This window comes from Felis catus, chromosome B4, assembly GCF_018350175.1.
Source record: "Felis catus isolate Fca126 chromosome B4, F.catus_Fca126_mat1.0, whole genome shotgun sequence".
NCBI classification, from domain to species: Eukaryota; Metazoa; Chordata; class Mammalia; order Carnivora; family Felidae; genus Felis; species Felis catus.
Window position 1 is genome coordinate 4006061 of NC_058374.1, and position 13424 is coordinate 4019484.

The window sequence follows — 13424 nt, forward strand, 5'->3', positions numbered from 1 at the left end:
TCATTTTCACCCTTAAAACTAAGTGTTTCCAAGTCTAAGGTAAGTTTCTGTAAAAGAGCTGGGGCACCACTTTTGTAGGTTTTCAGAGTAATCCACATCATTGAAAAATGTATTTATCTGGTCATCACTAACTGTTAAAACCTGCCCAGAAGGACATCCATGGGAAACAGCCTCTTTAAGAATCACTTTCGAGGTCCATATATGATTTTTGTTACTGTCTGTAAAAATGGTCATGGCCTTTAAAGATGCCAATGTTTGGTTCTGATGAAGTATATCTTCTAGTAGTTACTCAAGGTTAAAGTCAATACTAGTCCGTGGACAGATCAGAGATGAGACGAGGCTCCACATCGACCCACAAAGCTGGGAGGCACATGGCCAGGAGAGGCCCACATGTGACCACAGACATCCAGAGTTCCAGAGACCAGCCGAGTCACAGGAGTGGGGTGGTAAGATTTCGCAGAACTCTTTCCGACAGCGCAGAGTTGAGCACCGAACGGCTCTCACTTAAGTGATATTTTAACGAACAATTCAGTGACAGACACACATGATTTTACCCCTACAGCCTTCATAAAACAAACAGGACAATGGGTAGGGAAGCAAGTTTCTTCAAAAACAAGCTGTATGCGTTGGGGGTAAGGGAGTGCGATATACCACCCTATCACAATACTTGGCTTCCTCTTTAGAGACTGACAAAGCTTCTATGTTTTCTCAAGATCTCCCAGAAGCAAACAGACAATGCCGGAGTGGGGGGGAGGGGGGAGGAGGGGAGAGGAGGAAGCTAAACAATGATTTGCTAAATTTGAAAGAAACCCAACTTTTCACATGATACCCAACCTTTCCCGAACGCAACATTCTCTGCCCCGTTCTGTTCTCCAATTTTCCAGCTGGAGCCATCCCGAGCAAGTGGTGTCATCAGCTCAATTAAAAATACTTCCTTCGTCTTGGCTGTACAGTGGCCGGTGGGCTTTCTGCATCTTGGCTGGACTTTACCAAAAGGAGTGACTCACTCAGCCTCTTACAAGCCTTTGCTGCAAGTGTTACTATAGCTGATGGCTACGGAAACCCCTTTCACATGGGCTCTTTCGGGACCAGGAGTTCGGTCAGGTAAACCCCTCGGTGTCTTCTGGAAACAGAACGGTTATCGAAGCTCCAACTATGTCGGTCGGGTTAAACTTTGACCAACTCAGGTGACCGGTCAGTCGAGCTCAAAACCTTGCGGAATACCTCGTATCAGCCGAGACCACACACCCAGATTCCTGGAGCATGTCTGGTGTTTGTAATCAAACATAACCCCAGAATGTTTGCTCTCCTAAGTAGTGGAGACACGTTCTTCTCAGTTGAAAGCTTTGTGTCTTACTCAACAAGGTCTGTATCTGAACTATGTTAAAGGTGCATAGTAAAGGGGTGACATCACAGGGCTGCTTTGGTTCTTTGAGCTCTTGTGCTGAGCTGAAGTTGAGCAGTGACAATGAGTCATGTCGTCTTGTGACCGGCCGGGCACTTTCCCAATCAGAGAGACTGTTGAGATCTTAGACAATAGAACCTGGGGTTGTTTGAAGAGGAGGGATCCACAGGACCCGTATGCTTGGTGACACCAGGCTTGTGTGAGTAACAAAATACGTTCCTATGCCTGCTGAATAGCAAAACGCCAATGATGAGGTAACACTTAGTAAGGCTGACTCATTTCCTCATTTGCAGATGAAAGGGATTGTTTGAGAAATGACTGTCTCACAGGTACAGGTGATGCGTGGTGAGTCTTTTTAAAGCAAGGCTGGCCATGACCTCGGCTCGTCAGTTATCGGGCCTGTCGAAAAGCACGTTTTATTAGGAAATCATGTCAGGGGTTAAAAGCCAGGTCCATTGCAGTCCTTAACGATGTGAGGGTGGCTGATGTCAGACAATATTCAGGAGAAAGAGCTCGCGTAAAGCTTGTAAAAATCACGTGTCAAGACGGTTGAAAATTGAAAACAAAAATGTGGACTCAATGCAAGGTTTCTTTTTATCTTCCACCAGACATGTTTTACTGGTGAGGCCGCGGCTATTACCCTGGACATCTGTGTAGGACATCTGTGGGCGGGTGCTGGATGGCCCCCTCCATAGGTAGGGACGTCCCGATGGTACGGGAGCTGTGGGATTTCCAGCCGTGTCCTGTTGACTTGAGCCCGCTTGGCAGGCACTGCCATCATGGGAAACCGAGAACCCCCTCCTCCCTGACTTGCTGTAATCTCCTGGGCTTTATAATCAGGCTGCCTTTACAAACACATTCCTCAAAGCTACTTTGGAGCGTACTTATTTTTAAAAATACGAGAAGCCTGTTGGGAGAAAAACATTAGATCAATGCGTTCCTCCCCCAAAGTCATAATTCTTTCCTTCCTGACGTAGATTTTGCTAGGAGGTTACCAAAATGGCAATATGTCTCTGCAGAGGATTTTGTTATTTTCATTCATTTGTAACGTGTGACTTGCCCTCGACCGCCTCTTTCCCTACTTGGTGTGCCTTCTTTGGAATTCTCGCGTAATTTCAAAGGTTGTACAACTCTTTTTGTTGTTGGGAAACCACAGATTGTGAAACATGTTAAATGGAGCACATTTAAAAATAACCTCGCCTTTTCTGCCGTTTGGGTAAGGCCGTTTGCTTGTTTGGGGTTGCTAATGGGAATAAGTGACCATGTGTGGAATACCTCTAGCGCCAGCTTGTTTGCTCAGAGGAAAGAATTCATTGAATGGCCATAGACTACATTCCAGAACGTTAGCCAACCACTTTGCAAAAGTGTACTGTTGGGTCACAGCAAAGCTCTCCAGCACTGCTCAAAAAGCAACGGCAAAGGTCCGCCCAGGGGACAGGGATCTAGTTCCAGGACATCCGTATGAGCTCTCCTAGCAAGAATTTTTATTAGTGGTTCTTGCCTCCTCTTGGTTTCCTGATAAAAGGCTATTGGAATTTTTAGTCTCTGGGAATCCACGGGACTCTATTTTTTTTGTTTGTTTTTTTGAAGTTACCTCCTACGTTTTGCGATTAATTCTCCCAAAGAGCTCAAGCTAAATATTGTGATGCAGGGTGGAGGCAGGGGTAATTTCAGATACTTCGGGGCCTAGAGTAGATTCGTCGCGTGGTATTTGTCTCCTTCCTTGCGCACAGATCACAACGCGAGGGCTCAGCATTTGGAATCTGAGAATCTGCAGCGGCATCTCATGGGTCTCCGAGGAGGACGACAACGAACTTGGGGGGTGGGATGCTGCACGTCCCGACTCCCCCCACCTCGTTTATCTGTTTGAGGAATTGGGCAACTCTACTTTGATCTGCTTTCAGACAAGAGTTCTTTTTAACACGAGCGGGTAAATACATGCATTTCAAGGCTGTTTAGAAGGGAATGTCAAAGCCGACAGAGAAACAGGCTGATGCACCTCATCTGGCCGTTCACAAGAGGAGTCAGGGTAGGGTGACAAGCCGGTCTGTCGAGGTGTTTCCTCCTCTGGATTCTCAGCACAGAACGGATCCTGTGCTGGTGCCTGGTATGCCCAGGTGGAGTCTGGACCCCGTCCTCTGCCCTCTTTCCCCCGTCCCTTCCTCTTGACCGTCTCTGTGCTGTGTGGCCTTACAAGTGATGGGACTCTGCAGGAAACCCACTTTCTGTGATGGGGACGGCTAAGGCGGCAGGTTTAGTCTCTCCCAGTGAGACCTCCCCGCCCCGGTGAATGGTGACCTCTTCTCCCGAGCCAGTAAGCCCGAGATCCCGAGAGCCAACTTTCTTCCCTTCCCAACCCCACTACTCCCCCTTCCAAAGAGCAAATGGGCCTTCTCAGCGGCCCTCAGATTTGTCCACCCTAGCCTGCCCGTCCCCACGGCCACCGTCCTATTTTGGGCCTTCCCTATGTCAGGCCCATCTGTCTTCCCAACGTCTTCTTGCTTGGGCCACACTCCTCCCTCCGGCTCTCGTGAATGCTTCACATGACGGCCAGATGGGTCCTCAAATGCTGCTTCGAAAGTGTCACTTTTCTAATAAAAATCTTTCCCCCTTGTCTCAGGGTATTTGAATCCCGCTGACTCATTTATCTATTATTTTAATCAATGAATATCAAAACACTGCTCTTTTATTGTTGACCATGGTGTGCATAGAGCGGCCCGAATACAACCATTTTAACTCGACATACAAAGCCGTTTTAAATATAAGGGCCAACGAGGCCCTTCCTAGATGATGAGGACCAGGAGATACTTAGAACACACGTCTGCGAGGCCCGTCAACCATCCTTCCTTCAAACCAGAGTGAGCAGCTGTGTGCCAGGGGCTGTGTCCAAACACATCGAAACCCCTGCTCTTGCGAGTGCATATTTCAGCAAGGGGCTGAGGGGGAGACTCCCGTCTGTCTTCCATGAGCACGTAAGCCTCTGTAGGCGATGTCTCCTGTAGAGCAATCAAGTAATAAAAAACGACAACAAAAAAGTCACTTCCCGTATCTCATAGCTAACAATGCAGTCTCTGGAAATCACATGTGTGTGAAGACAGAGATTATAACTCCCGTCTCTTTCATCTTTCCTGGGGGGTCATTTCAAGTTGTTTGGGTGAAAAGCAAAGGCCCGTCGAGGGCACGTGAACAAATTCTGGGGCTGGGGCCACCAGCAATGAGACTCTGAGGGTTTTGCACCCAGCGTGACAGTAGTGGCCTCTGAGAAACGTGCACTTCATGCCTCTGAAGGAGACAGCCCAGACTCACTGTTGTGCAACCCGCATGACACTGACCCAGCTCTTCCGTGGCCCCCTTCAGTCCACGGGACTGCTGCAGACTAAATCACGTCCCTCCACAATTTATAGGTTGAAGCCCTAATTCCCAGTGTGACTGTATTTGGAGATGGGCCCTCTAAAAGGGTGTAATTCACATTAAATGAGATTATAAAGGTGGGACCCTGACCCAATATGACTGGAGTCCTTACAAGAAGAGGAAAGAACACCAGAGAGTTCTCTCTCACCCTCCTCCCTGTGAAGACACAATGAGAAGGAGGTGGTCTACAAGCCAAGAAGAGAGCTCTCCCCAGAACCTGGCCATGCTGGCACCTTGATCTTGGACTCCCAGCCTCTAGAGCTCCGGGAGATAAATGTCTGTGGTTTAAGCAGCCCGTCTGTGGGGTTCTGCTCTGGTGGCCCAAGCCAAGACAAGGTGTCTTCAACCACCATTACAAGGAGGGTGCTGGCAATGTTTTTCCCTCTTTGTCTCTGCTCCGTGGTGCTCTGGGATCCCCCACGGCGTGTGCTTCCTTACCTGCCCACCTTGATTAGAAGCCCTGCTGTTAGGACTCCAGGAATGGGTCATGTAATTATTTGTACCCTGGGGGACTAGCCAGATATGTTCTTCACACCATGAAAAGTAATATTCGTTGCCTGATTAACTGGTCCGCCAGATGACTAGCCAAGATGTACCTGGGTGTGCTGAAACAGTTTGTTTTTACTTTGGCTTCAGGATCGGCAACGAAATATTGAGAATATTCTGCACACAATTCTGGCTATTTTGAGATTTGAGAGTTGTTTATTTTCTCCTGGAACGATCCAGAGAGTTAGCTCAGTTCTGCCCTCCAACTGGCGTATAGACATAAAATAGGGCATCAGACACCAACTTCTATGAAAGGCTCACTTTAATTTTCTTTGAACAGGGAGTGTTTTATCAATAAAATTAAAACCCCCCATTTCCATTCTCTGGTACTTGACCAGGGAGCTTCATCCTGAAACCCTTTCTTTAAAATTATCCCATCTCTTCTTAGTACAAAAAGGGAAAATACCTTTCCCTTTCACGGTGTTCCTTTCTTCACCCTGCATGAAATTAATTTCAAAGAAAGGAGGTGAACTCTTTAGCACAATAGCAAGATTTTCAATTAACAGCAATAACCTGGACTGGATCAGAAAATAAAGCCGTGTGGGCTGAAGCCACCCAGGATGAACACTTTTTAATTGTTCTCACAGATAGCGCACGTGCGTCGTAAAATAACCCCCCAAACCATTTTCATGTGCATTTCTAACCTAACATGACCCCGTGCGTGGTGCGTGATCTAACTGCTTGATGTGGGGCCACTGAAGCATGAGTTACCTTTCTGTTCAATTACAAAAGTGATCTTTCATTCAGACCGCGTGTTAGGAATATTTTGCTTATTCGACAGTGATGTTCAGACATTTGTTATCCGCGAGGTTAACCGTTTCTATCTGAGCTTGGCAAATACATTTTTTAAAACGGTTCTGACACTATTTCATTAAATTACAACATCTGGGTCTAACGGCCACGCGGCAAGCTAGTTGGGTGATGTCGCGTGCCTGAGCCCCACCTCACAGATGCCTGGTGCCTTCGGCTCAGGCTCCAGAAGTAAAGGAAGGGAAAGCATTGACTTCACTGCTTCAGTAATTGTAGTGACTGTCCCCTTCGTCAGCAAAGCCAAACTGCACTTGCAAAATGATCAGGATTGTTGATGATGTTATAAACGTTTTGCTTGGACTGTTTACCTAGTTAATTGCCTGAAAAACCTCTGTGTTGTCAACTTCCCCCTTTCCGAAATGACTCTACATAACTTCGTGCCGTTGGGGTAACTTTCAGCTGCAAGTTACAGAGGGTACAATGAACAGAGATATTCACCATTGACCTCGTATTTAGTTCACATAAAGTTAAGTGCCAAGGAGGAGGATCTGGGGCTGAAGGAACCTCTCCGTAACATCTTCAAAGATCCAGTATCGTTTTTCAATTTTGGATTCATCATCTCTGCTTGGTAGTTTTTATTCTCATGGTCCTAGGACGCTTGCTGCCTGTCCAGGCAGCTCCAGGTTCAGGTTAGGAAAAGGGGGGAGATTGTTGTTCAATAGGCATAAAGTTTCACTTATGTAAGATAAATGAGCTCCGGAGATCTGCTGTACAACGTTATGTCTGTAGTTAGAAATACCGTGTCATGCGCTGAGCAAAGGGAGAGGGTAGATCTCACATTAAGTATTCTTACACCAATAAGAAAGAAAGTGAGAAAGGGAGACAGAGAGAGAAGGAGGAGGAGGAAGAAAGAAAGGGTGAACAGGGGCACTAAGAAACTTAGGAGGTGATAAGTATGTCCATTACCTTGATGGTAATCAATTATATAATTGAGTTATCAATTATTACTCAGTAAAGCTGTTCAGAGGAGAAGAGTCCAAAGATTTCTCCTGAAGAAACTTTCCTTTTCATCTGTTATCTTTTATCTTTTTTTTCTTTTTTCTTTTTAAACACATTTGGAAAGTATAGTCCTCCCAGGAAAGTCTGCCTACCTCTCATGATTGCGAACTTTGCCATATGTCTGCGCCCCAGTTCAAAGGAGGCTTGGAGTCAGCTCTCTGATCTGGACAGTGACTTGCATGGTTTCTGGGTAGCAAATCCAGCTCTCTGCCATAGTGTCTTTCATGTATGTGTTACGAGAGGCATCACAGAAAGTCAAGTTGTGGGTTCATCTCATTATTTGTTGACCTCACCCAAACAAAATACCAATAGAAAAAACAATGCCTGAGGATTTTTTCTAATTTACTAGAACTAAGAATAAAATGAAATAAGCCACGTGGGACTCAAATTCTGTGCTATCTATCACCCACTAGCTGCATGATCTAGGCAAGATGCTTCATGCCTACCATCCTTGGTTTCCACATTGGTAAAACTGAGATTACGCACTCGGTAGATTTCTGCAGGAACGGCCCAGTGCATCGCTCCTTTGGTATGAATTCCTCTTCTACATTGAATCTAGGCTTCGCCCAGACTTTCTTTGGCCAGTCAGACATCAAACTACATGAAACAAGCAAGCAGAACACAACACACGTGGGACAAGCTTGTGCAGGGGGCGAGGGCGGGGGTGCGTTGGAGATTCCATTCTGTGAAGACACTTGGCAGGAAAGACCTTCTGGAAAGACAGGCGCAGATCGTAGCTGTTCCCACTGAGCCCAACGTCTTTCCAACCTACAAGCTAAACGCAGCTGCGTGTGTAAGCCCAGGCTAGACCTGCAGAAGGTCTGAGCAATAAACCCACAGATATGCTGAAGGACTGCAGGCACTGTTGGGTTAGGTCACGAAGTTCTGTGGCAGAACAAGGTTACTGATATTCACCAACTTTCCAATGGGATGATTGGCAAGGATTGCGAGATCCCGGGCACAAAGCAAGCACTCAAAAATACTGGATGTTACTACTGTTGTTGTCATTGTTATTTTCATTGTACCCCATAGATCTGCGAAAAGGTCTTGTCAATTAGAAAGAAAAAAAACCCTTGCAGATGCCATCTTAACACCTCCAATCTGTTTAGCATCCTGTGCTGTGGGGTTTTCCTTTAAGAAGATTGTATCCTGGCTAATCCATTTAAGATAAAGAGACAATGCGTTTGTCACCACAGGCTATAAATAAATAATAAGGAACCCGACTCTATGAAACACGTCAAATAAGTGAACATTCAGAGAATCAGGACATAATGGAGGTTTTCAGAGAACACTTTGTAAAACGTATCTCTCGGTCAGGGTCTTGAATGGAGGGAAATATTTCAAAAACGTGGATGCTAATGATAGTGTTAATATCTACCTTTGTTGAGAGCTTCTTGTGTTCCGGATGTGAGAATAAGCACTTCAAAAGCAATTTCAGATTGCATCCTTACCGTAGCCTTATGAGGCGGTTTGATCCTACCCTAGTTTACAGACAGGGGCACAGCATGGGAGAGAAATTAAGAAATTTCCTGATTTAATACTGCCCTTCTGATCAGTAATGGAGCTGAGATTTGCTGCCACGCTCGCCTGATTCCGGACCTAATGCTCTTTCTCTTTGCACAGAGGCTGGCAAAGAAATTAAATGTATTTATACTCTTCAGAAAACTCACTTAGAAGTTGAAGGGAGACTTGATTGTTACCATTGCCACAAGTCTGCCTTGACGTATATTCCGAAAGGTCCTGAGTAAATGTATTAGCAGAAAGTTATTTTTGTGAATAAAAGGCATGTATTGTTCTAAAGCAAAAGAATAACAATACAGCAAAATCTTGGATTATGAGTAACTCGTTCTGGGAGTGTTCCACAAGACGAGCAAACATTTCTAACACGTTTTAACTTGATAAACGAGCGATGTCTTGCAATACGAGTCGTATGTGACGCTGAACGTCACGTGATCACAACTGAGTCTACGGCTCTTCCCTCTCTCTCTCTCTCTGTCTCTTTGCGGGATTGTGAGTGATCGTCTCCCATGCTCGGATGCTCGGTCTCAGGCCGTGGTGTTTGGCAGAAATCAGTGATTTTTCAGAATGATGGAAGGTGCCCACCCTGGCACTAGTGTGTTTTTGTCACTTCAGAGCACCTAGGGACAGTCCTTCGCTTTTCCAGACAAGAGTAAGCTTAGGAATGCTCTGCTTCTGGGGCGCCTGGGTGGCACAGTCAGTTAAGCGTCCGACTTCAGCCAGGTCCCGATCTCGCGGTCTGTGAGTTTGAGCCCCGCGTCAGGCTCTGGGCTGATGGCTCGGAGCCTGGAGCCTGTTTCCGATTCTGTGTCTCCCTCTCTCTCTGCCCCTCCCCCGTTCATGCTCTGTCTCTCTCTGTCCCAAAAATAAATAAATGTTAAAAAAAATTAAAAAAAAAAAAAGGAATGCTCTGCTTCCTTCTAGGTCAGGCTGCCTGCAGATAGAGACCCTTTCCTCTGCTGTCTTATTGCCACTTACATTAAATACAGTACATGACAGGAGTGTATTAATACTACACTGTAGTCAACACCCATTAGTGATAGTGAAAGTCATCCTACACAATAATCCTCCTCTCTCTTGCCTCCCTCATACCAGCCACGAAGGTTTTCAAAGGGAAGTGCAGGTTAATTTGTTTAGTCTCCTTTATATTTTGTATTTTCTTTATTATTTTGTGTTATTTAACGGTATTGTAATCATTTTTATATGAAGGTTTTTGAGCGATGGAGCAAATCATCTGACTTTCCATTATTTCTTATGGGGAAATTCGCTTTGATAGGCAAGTGTGATTACAAGCATGTTTCCGGAACAAATTACGCTTGCAAACCAAGGTTTTACTGTAGCTAGCATGTATGTAGTATTTACTTTGGGCCAGGAACTGATCCAGTGTTTTATGCGTTTGGTAACTTTTTTCCCTCCCAACCAACATGTGAGCATAGGTTCTTTTATTTTCCCCACTTTATAGGTAATATAACGAGATTCAGAGATGTGAAGTCACTCTCCAAGGTCACAGAACTTTAAAAATGTTGGGTCAGTGGCGGGAATCCAGGCCCTCAAGCCCCATGCAGCTGAAGGACTGCTCCACACACAGTATGAGCCCTTCTAGACCTGAACTCAAACATCAGAGGAAGCAGAAAGTGAAAAGTCAAAGCTTGTGTGTGCCTCGCTACAGAGACTGGGAGTTTCTTTGTTACTACAGCATGATGTAGCTCGTCCTGACTGATACAAGCGGCCAGTCAGAAGGCATAACATTCCCACTAAAGGAGCTATTCTCATTTTTATTTTATCCCACTACCCCATTTAATCCTGTTTCTTCTTGAACCCAGTCTTCCCACTAAGGTATGTCCTATTAGTTTCATTTCACTGAAGAGTAAAATGAAGCTCAGAGAGGTTCAGAAACCTTTCCGATGATCCACTGAAAGCAGCAGAGTTTGGATTTGAACTCAGTTCTGCCTGATGCCCTGAAGTCTAAAGTTGTAGAGATCAAGGTGGCCTTTAAAGTTACTTAGTAAAGTTACTTCAAGTCCTAGAAAAGTTTTGGCAATCTAATGTAATTCACATAGCAGGGACAAAATTTCCTCCGCAAAATTCTCCTAGTGTTGCCAAGAACTTATAGCAGAAATAAAATTACATTTGTTAAAAATAATGGTGTTTAAATGCCTGAAATAGAGTCTTTTAAGGCATTAAAAACTCATGCAATTTGTATTTAGCCTTTCTAGAAGCCAGTTAAGATGAATACCTGCTTTTATTTTTAAAAGTGTTTACGTGGATAATATACATCCCCCAACCCAGTCCAGTTTTCTTGCTCTTTGGAAAAAACACATTTATTTTTTTTTAAGTTTATTTATTTACTTTTGGGGGAGAGAGAGAGAGAGAGAGAGAGAGAAAGAAAGAAAGAGAGGAGACAGCGAGTGAATCCTAAGCAAGCTCCATGCTGTCAACACAGAGCCCAACATGAGACTCGATCCCACCAACCATGAGATCATGACCTGAGCCGAAATCAAGAATGGATGCTTCACCAACTGAGCCCCCCAGACTCCCCAAAAACACATTTCCAAATGATCCTTAGGAATGATTCTTTTTCCTTTGTTGGGATTTCATGGAGCACAGGGAAGAGGAAAGGCAAAAGAGTGGGTCACTGGGAGGACCACCATGTTTCACATCACACAGATGAGAGCAAAGTTTTGCAAATTACTTCAGGTGGATCCCTGCCACGATTGTCCACTGTTGTAAGGCACGATCCAGCCAATGGTTCAGGTCAGAATCCAACTTTGACATGAATTGTCTGAATAACTGCCTCGGCACTCCACTTCCCCCGAACATGTAAAAAGCCACAGAGTGTTTTATTACGTTCAGTTGAGCAATCAAAATGGTCATCCCCTGGGGCGCCTGGGTGGTGCAGTCGGCTAAGCGTCCGACTTCAGCCGGGTCATGATCTCGCGGTCCATGGGTTCGAGCCCCGCGTCGGGCTCTGGGCTGATGGCTCAGAGCCTGGAGCCTGCTTCCGATTCTGTGTCTCCCTCTCTCTCTGCCCCTCCCCCGTTCATGCTCTGTCTCTCTCTGTCCCAAAAATAAATAAACGTTGAAAAAAAAAATTAAAAAAAAATGGTCATCCCCAAAACTCAGTAACTCCGTGGATAATGTGATACCAGGGACAGTCAATTGAATTCATGGCACGATCGATTTCTCCAAAGGCTAAATTTAGGAGTCTCAGGACAGCTTTTGCCTGTGTCTTCAAACCTGTGGAGATAACTCCAGAGGCCCAGTCTGTGGATGCTTCTTAGTGGGAGCTGGAGATTAATCTGGGGAAGGCTGCTTCTGGTAAAAACAAACAAAACATTGAAGTAGGATTCTCAAGCCACGAGACTGACCATCTTGCGTAATGAACTCCATCTGAATGCATTTCCAAAAGAGGAATTTCCTGATTCTTTTCCATTATATCTTTTTTAATTTTGCACTATGTGACTATATTAAGATAATGAAAAATAAAGGTCAAATTAAGCACATTTTTGGATTACATGTAGACGGATCTCACACACACACACACACACACACACACAAGTATTTTTATTACTGCAGGAAGAAACACACTTTTGGATGCAAAAAGTCATGTGTGTTTTATTTTATACACTGCGTTTCTTACTTTCTTGTCAACCCATTGTACTAGCACACATACTCCCTTATCTCCCGGAAATGTTACCGTTCACTCAATGGGAAATTGCCCCCTGCTCCATGCATGAGGCACGAGTGTTCTGGGGCATAGTGTAGGTCAGAGGCCACTTTCTATCCCTTTGTGTCCTCACGATTGGAGCTAACTGAGGCCGACGACAATGTCACGGGACTTACAGTAAGTCCACGAATCCAGAGATTTCTTCCTTCTGCCCAAGCAGCCTGTCCACCAGCTGCCAACGTCCTGTCTGAGCAGCTGCCCTGTGCCCCCAGCCTGCGCCTGTGCCTCGCTCCACACCCCCTGCCCTCGGTGCCCTGCGTTCCTCCTGCTTCCATGAGTCCTATGGGTTTCCTCCCGGCCCTTCACGATTTCCCGCTCACCGTTCCTGGTAATCGGAGCCTTTTGCTTCTTTGCAGATGGGAGAGTGCCCACGGGCATTTCCTGGCACAGTGAGGACAGCGCTGTGACATGATCTGCACTTGGCCACTTGTGTGGCATGTGGGGCAATGGCCACCAGGTGATGACCGGGCTCTAGGGACCGCGTGTGTCCCCTCCAGCCTGACAACTAATAGGGACGGATGCTGTGCACTTTCTGCATTGATATCATTGGACGTAGTCGTTTTAACCTCGACCGAGTCTTATTATTTCACTCTTTTTGAAATACAATATTAATATAATCTGTTGCTATTCTCTAAGGGACCCTTATTATGTGGGGATTCTAGTACGTTTTACCAATGTAGTTGTTATAATGGCCTGCAAGTGCCTTGATTTTAAAACCTTATTTGCCAGGTCTTTTGAGAGCTGGCTATAACCCGAGATTATTCTCATAATGGACTGCTTATATAATGTGCTTCCTAAAAGCCAAGTGGTACTTATCACCTGATGTTGCATATTGAGCGACATTTCTAGCTTGGTATTAATAATCCAACATTACAATAAAAATAATAATTACAGGGATTTGAAAATTCATTACAAATCTCCTTAAGCCCAGGTGAACTCATTAACTCTTAGATTTAAAAAAAAAAATGGAATTAAAAAAAACAAAGACTTGACTTTATTCTGCCTGAT

The 13424-nt window shown here is 45.2% G+C and overlaps 1 long non-coding RNA gene across 1 annotated transcript; it reads left to right on the forward strand.

The window, feature by feature from the left end:
* The first annotated feature begins 746 nt into the window (after positions 1 to 746).
* On the forward strand, positions 747 to 12987 carry LOC123386420. The gene is made up of 2 exons (XR_006600242.1): positions 747 to 1604; positions 12773 to 12987. It is a non-coding gene; the product is annotated as an uncharacterized LOC123386420 (long non-coding RNA).
* Positions 12988 to 13424: the final 437 nt, after the last annotated feature.